Consider the following 8139-nt stretch of genomic DNA (forward strand, 5'->3'; position numbering starts at 1 on the left):
CAGACAACATGGTTATTTGACAATTAGACATCTCTGAATAGACAGCATGGTTATTTCACAATCAGACATCTCTGAACAGACAACATGGTTATTTCACAATCAGACATCTCTGGACAGACAACATGGTTATTTCACAATCTGACATCTCAGGACAGAATACCTGTTTATTTCACAATCAGACATCTATGAACAGACAACATGGTTATTTCACAATCAGACATCTCTGAACAGACAACATGGTTATTTCACAATCAGACATCTATGAACAGACAACATGGTTATTTCACAATTAGACATCTCTGAATAGACAACATGGTTATTTCACAATCAGACATCTCTGAACAGACAACATGGTTATTTCACAATCAGACATCTCTGGACAGACAACGTGGTTATTTCACAATCAGACATCTCAGGACAGAATACCTGTTTATTTCACAATCAGACATCTCTGAACAGACAACATGGTTATTTCACAATCAGACATCTCTGAACAGACAACGTGGTTATTTCACAATTAGACATCTCTGAATAGACAAAATGATTATTTCACAATCAGACATCTATGAACAGACAACATGGTTATTTCACAATTAGACATCTCTGAATAGACAAAATGATCATTTCACAATCAGACATCTCTGGACAGAAGACCTGTTTATTTCACAATCAGACATCTCTGAACAGACAACATGGTTATTTCACAATCAGACATCTCTGACATGGTTATTTCACAATCAGACATCTCAGGACAGAATACCTGTTTATTTCACAATCAGACATCTCTGAACAGACAACATGGTTATTTCACAATTAGACATCTCTGAACAGACAACATGGTTATTTCACAATCAGACATCTCTGACATGGTTATTTCACAATCAGACATCTCTGAACAGACAACATGGTTATTTCACAATTAGACATCTCTGAACAGACAACATGGTTATTTCACAATCAGACATCTCTGACATGGTTATTTCACAATCAGACATCTCAACACCTGGTTATTTCACAATCAGACATCTATGAACAGACAACATGGTTATTTCACAATTAGACATCTTTGAATAGACAACATGGTTATTTCACAATTAGACATCTCTGAACAGACAACATGGTTATTTCACAATCAGACATCTCTGGACAGAAGACCTGTTTATTTCACAATCAGACATCTCTGGACAGACAACATGGTTATTTCACAATCAGACATCTCTGGACAGAAGACCTGTTTATTTCACAATCTGACATCTCAGAACAGACAACATGGTTATTTCACAATCAGACATCTCTGACATGGTTATTTCACAATCAGACATCTCAGGACAGAAGACCTGTTTATTTCACAATCAGACATTTCAGAACAGACAACATGGTTATTTCACAATCAGACATCTCTGAACAGACAACATGGTTATTTCACAATCAGACATCTCTGGACAGACAACATGGTTATTTCACAATCAGACATCTCAGGACAGAAGACCTGTTTATTTCACAATCAGACATTTCAGAACAGACAACATGGTTATTTCACAATCTGACATCTCAGAACAGACAACATGGTTATTTCACAATCAGACATCTATGAACAGACAACATGGTTATTTCACAATCTGACATCTATGAACAGACAACATGGTCATTTCACAATCTGACATCTCTGAACAGACAACATGGTTATTTCACAATCTGACATCTCAGAACAGACAACATTGTTATTTCACAATCTGACCTCTCTAGACAGAGGACAAGGTTATTTTTACAATCTGACCTTTCTGGAAAGAGGACATAGTAAGAAAATGGTACGTTGTCTGCTAACATGTTCATTTGTGAAGTATGGAGTCTCTGGCTAGTGCAATCTGTGCTGGGTAAAATATCTCGTGGCATGTGTTAGTTGAAAAAACCAATTTTTCAAAAAAAAAAACTGAAGAAGAAAACTTTTTTTCAAATTTCTCTCGTATGTTGGTACACAATCAGATGACATACCCCAAAAAAAACAAAAATGTTCATTCACTAAAAACAATATTTAAACTTTCAATATATTAAATTCATTAATTTATTATGTGTGAAAGAATAAAGTATTTCTTTCCACTGTTGATGAAACAATGCAATAGAATTTCATTTAAGAATAATGTCGCCTGAAAATGATTGAACATAATTTTACACTAATAAGCATATGAAAAATTCACCAAGAATTAAACTATAACTTAATTTCAATGCTTGTTATGATGTCTGTATATTTCTCCATGTCCACACATAAATAAATACGGAAATGATGTTTGTTTCACAGCACATCAAAACAAATCCATTGTACTGTGTATTGTAATTAGCCAATTTTGACAAGAAAAATATAATGACTGTCTAAAAATACACGCAAAACACCTGGAGCCTATCTGGAAGGTATTATCTAATTCACTTCTAAATTTTCCAAAAGTACACCATTTGTTAGAAAGTCAATCAAAGAATAAAGAGTTATTGACGAACCACTATTTCTGCGATGTTTAAACTGTCAGATTCTTGTTAACTATACAGGTCTATGTTATGTAGATATTGTTTGGACGAAAGCCAACCATTGTGACAGATATTGATTTTTTCGAGACGACAAATTTGGGTCACAGCCTGGTTAGCTTAACAGCAATCAACTTGAAGTTTCATGTAAATATTTACATATGTGGATTGTATTTAAGATGAAAAAAATTGTTGACTGTAAAACTTGCTTTTTTCAATGTTCAAATTTTCACAGTTTCAAAATGTATTTCATATACTATGTGTGAATCATGAAATGGAATGAAGGTTTTCTTGAAATGAATCTTGTCAAAAATGATGACTTTCACAGTAAGTATTGAATCCCATAAAAATAATGACTTAGACAATTAGAGTTTAAAAGAAAAGTTAACAATTGAAAAAAAAAGAGATCTCCCCAAATTCATCTGGACTGCTACCATCTATGAAGTTAAATAGTGAATATTGTCATATATCTATTGTGTTCATTCCACAATAAGCCCAGGGTTCCAACAAGATCTGAATATGAAACAAAGTTACGGCAATGGTTGGCATTTAAACTTTAATAAAAATAGGTGGGCTTATTACCAGGCATGGGCTTATTAACGGATAAATAGATGTTATACAAATGAATGTAATGATTACATCAATTCCAAACCTATTGTTAGCTTTATCTCGAGTGCAGTCAATGACTGCCTTGCTCACCAGTAGCTGTCACTGCAAAGTGTTTAGTTGTATATAGATTCCTGATAGCAGAGATTTAAGATATCCACATTTGGTGTAGAAAACCTTTCACAACATGACAAAATCCAAAACCTGTTTTTTTTTTAAGCAAAATATTCATAATCAACATTACATTGCTTTAATATAAATCATAGATCTCTTATATACCAATTCTAAAATGCTGGGTGTGGGACATATGTTTATGGACTTTCAGAAGTTTTCAATAAATTTTTAAAGTTTTGTGTTTGGGACAAAGATGTGGATGTTCTGGAACCAGCATTAGCTCACGGTCACTCGTAACCAGTGAGCTAATGATTAATAATTAAGAAAACACTCCACAGATTGGAAATCCTGGAAACAGAGAGTGATGCATATTTATTCCAAGAATAGATTGCTACGGTAGCTGGGCTTGGGTAACCAGCCATCAGCATGATAATTCTGGGTACTCAGCAAATCCTGTCAGGGTCAACGAGTAGCATTTGGTTAAATAGGATCCATCGAGACAAGAAATGTAAAGGAAATTTTGGTTAACCTGACTAATAACACTGAGAACTGATTAATTCTGGGATGAAGATTTCTATCTCAAAGAAGACTGTCCGGGTCAACATGTCAGCATTGATTTGACTGTTGTCAGACATTGGAGTATTTGTTTGAGAGTACAGAGACTTAAACATGGTGATTTACACATTCATGATGACTTAATTGTTTCAAAAATATTTTTTTTTACAATTGTAACATACATGTTTCTATGGTAACATAATGGTGAGTGTTTTCCATGGTAGTTTTACAATTGTAACATACAGGCTTCTATAGTACAGGTTTCTATGGTAACTTAAAGGTGAATGTTTTCCATAGTAATTTTACAACTGTAACATAGATGTTGTCATGGTAATATACTGGTGAATGTTTTCCATAGTAATTTTACAACTGTAACATAGATTTTGTCATGGTAACATACTGGTGAGTGTTTTTCATGGTAATTTTACAACTGTAACATAGATAGTAACATAGTGGTGAGAGGTTACTATGGTGTTTTTACAATAGAAACAGAGGTTTCTATGGTAACAGCATGATGAGAGGTTTCTATTGTGTTTTTACAATTGTAACATTGGTGTTGTTAAGTTGACATGATGGCTAGAAGTTTCCATGGTGATTTACAATTTTAGCATACACATTTCTGTGGTAATTGTTACATGGTCTTTTCCATGGTAACACAATGGTTTCCATGGTGATTTATAGATGTATCATAGAAATTATAGAAATAGATTCCATGATAGTTTCCATGTTACACAGAAATTTTCATTACAAAATACTGATTAAACGTTTCTGTAGTGATTTTACATGTTACATACTGTGAAGTTGTTTCATTGCATTGCTAGTATTTCCTGTGTGTTCCAATTTTATTTTGTTCATCGGGATCAAAGTTACGCTACTGCATTTTTAGTTTTAGATATACAATTTATGAACATGTCTATAATTTGTGTCCATGTATACTGGCAAATGATGTATCATTTTCAGAAATTTGTGAAAATGCTTGCCTGGTATTGAATTTTGTGCTATTTTTCATTAGTGTAAATATAACGAAAAAATAATTACTCACGGATCCCAGGTGATTTAACAGCTACAATGATATTGCAATAATAATCATGCCGGGCAGGTTTGCCTGTTATTATGTTGTTTGTCTGAGAATGACATAAGATCTGTATCACAGGTGTTGTCAATGAATCAGATGCTTTTCCTTTTGAAATGCTTCTAATCATTTCTGCACTTTTTAAGGGTCTATGAGTAAATCTTTCATATTATTGTAATTTCCCTTTGAGTTTAAAGGAACTAAATGGTTAGATATTCATATCATAACTGAGGAAAAGCAATATAACATTTAAATATCTGTTAAAAATTTAGTTCTTTCTGTTAATTATAATATTTTTAAAGTTTGCATCACCATTTTATTGACAACATCAAAAAGTTCAAATAAAATAGGAGCAATCCAACACTAATTCATATCATTATCATTCAGAGTGTAAATAATGCTTTTATGCATGCAATTTTAGATTCAGATTAATTCAAATTAATTTATTTTGCTCTGTCACGCGTATATCATGAAACAAGGGGTCATTTTACAAAGTAAGAATTGAGACATGGCTGGCAAATTAATTTTCAGGTAATTACATTTTTATACATAATAAGAAATCATATCAAACCGGCGGTTAAAACGAGGCTCCGAAAGGTCACATGATGAACTTTGCTATCTCTGATCAAAACCGTGATGGGACGTAGACACCTACAGTGAGTGTCGACTAGCGTTAAATTGAAAATGGTAATCTTTATCAATTTCTCTCAGAGAGTGTTATAATTTTGTGAAGAGTCTAATTTTAAGTATTACAATGCTTCCCTGAAATCAAACGCATTGGGAAAAATAACAAAATATAACCATTTAGACCCTTTAAATCAAATATCCTAATTAATGTAACTGCCAGGTGTCACACAAAATGAATGTAACTATTGCATTAGGTTTACGAGTAAAAATCTACTTTTGGTATCAATCTTGTGTCTTGTATGAGTTTGCTAAAGCCCATTCTGATACACTTATCTATAAAGTCTGATTTTATTGTTATGAACATGGAAAGTATTGAAAGATTCAGCAAATAGAATCCATTGTGGAGGATTTCCTCTACCAGGCCCTACAGACTGTCCTGTGGTCATTGTTGTGGTGATGTCCTTTGAGAAAAACACAGCATTGATTTCTGTAAGTAGTATGCAACAGGCCTCCTGCATGTTGTTCAGTGAGGTGGCCATCACCTACTACACAGATTCTGCAGCAAAATGTCTGACTGTTCACAGGGTGCTACATCTAACAGCAAATTGGAACCATAGAAATATGAGGCGTCTTGCGTGGAAGTTGGTTAAGAATTGACGACAGACAAACAGTGATGGCAAAAAATAAGCTGCATACAACTTCAACTATGATGCTGAATACTTTGTGTTCCGATTGATGAAGATTAAAAAAAAATGTACAAAGTGAATATATTGCCTTTTATACAAATTTAGAATTGGATACAACATAGACAAATACTGTTTTTGTTTGCATTGCACAGCTGTAGAACTTGTTTTATTATGTAATGCGTCCATTATCAGTGTTATTAGTATGTCACTAGTGCACTATACCCTGAAGGGTTATTCATTGGTTGCAGCAATCAAAAATTTATTGTGATGTCATAACATGGACAATGACATGAAATGAAAACGGAGCAACAAAATGGCTGCCTTTTATTTGTTATCCATATTTTGACTTTAAATCGGCCAAAATGTCATTTTTCTAAATTATGAAATAAAAAGTATCTTACGTTTCTTTTCCTTTTATGTGATATTTCATGAAACTTTTCTCGAAGTTTTCATGTTTGCCAAGTCTTGCAAAAATAAAAATTTCTAATTAGTAAGACAATCTTTTTATAAAATCTCGCAGGAAATGAAAACTCGTTTAAGATTTCAAATGCATGTACATTAACAATGAAACAAAACAAATGAAGCAAAACAAATTATAGTGTTGTATCAAATTTTTATTTGAAGACAAACATATGGATATCCATGTCAGCCAACAGACTAAAAGACATTTAGACAACACACTCGGACAAAACTCACTCGCACTTACTAAACAACCGGCACACTCTGACGACATGCATGCATGACATATTCAATCTCCACAAATCTGCCACTCACACACGCTTAGTCATGCTGATGGGATGAAGAAAGAGCAGATAAAAATATAAATGAGCTAGGATGACAGATGATATGATACAATGTATACAGTCTTAAATTGTCCGAAAACAGGCTTCGAACGTATCTCACCAATAACATGGGTCATCAACGTACAAAAAAAAATTCAATATCTATACATATTATATATAGAAACAATTTTCAGTCATATTTAATAAATAAATGAGTCGGAAAATGGGATAGCTTATAAAGTTGGGATATCAAATTTTGGGGTTATAAATAAATTCTGTTACCGACTTGATTAACAATTTTTATAAATTAATGACTGATTAAATCAATCTATGTTGTAGCTTTATACAGCTACATGTCAAGCTACAATCATGCCGTATTTAATTTGTTCAACACAACATAGTAAAAAAGAAATCGGTCAGATGACACAGTTCTTTATCTATATAACCAATTATAAAAGTCCACTTTACCATTGTTCGTCAATTTGAAGTGTTTTAAGTATAATTCAAAGATATTGACTATATGCACTAATATAATCAAATTAATCATTGAAGGATGTGGGAGAACATTTTATACCAAAAATAACAACTAGATACTAATTTTAGATCCTTTTTTTTTCTTCTAAATAAACTATTGTGTTAATCTTGTTGGGGGTGCTCTGATTTTGACAGATATGTATATTGTGTAGCATTTCAAAACAATAAGAATCCTGATCTAGTATCTACTGTGGCATATATATGACAGATGTTTACTAACACCCGCTGGTCTTCCCTTGTACCCAATATGTAGCAAACATGTTTGGTAAATACTACTGTCAGTGAAGCTGGGACATCATCTTTTATTATTTGTCTGTAGAGATTAGTGGGATATTGAAATTCTACACCTTTCATCCAGAGTGCAGTTATGAATTAATTTTCTCTCAAATTCAGAACTGAATTAAATATTGATAATGATATTTTACCACATGCAAGCTCAGTATTGATATACGTTTACTAAGGATGTATATTCAGAGAGAAAACAAAAAGAATATAAGATCTATATGGTATATCAAATTTTCAATTTCAGAAATTTTCATTTTTTGGGGGAAAAAATCTTCATCTGAAGACTAACAGCTAGGAAGTAACCAAGTGCAATTGTGCCACTTTTCAAAAAAAAAAAAAAAAATCCATCAAGGAGAATTCATAC

This window comes from Ylistrum balloti, unplaced genomic scaffold (genome assembly GCF_031769215.1).
Source record: "Ylistrum balloti isolate Yb309-2 unplaced genomic scaffold, AGI_CSIRO_Ybal_v1 Utg370066, whole genome shotgun sequence".
Taxonomy (NCBI): domain Eukaryota; kingdom Metazoa; phylum Mollusca; class Bivalvia; order Pectinida; family Pectinidae; genus Ylistrum; species Ylistrum balloti.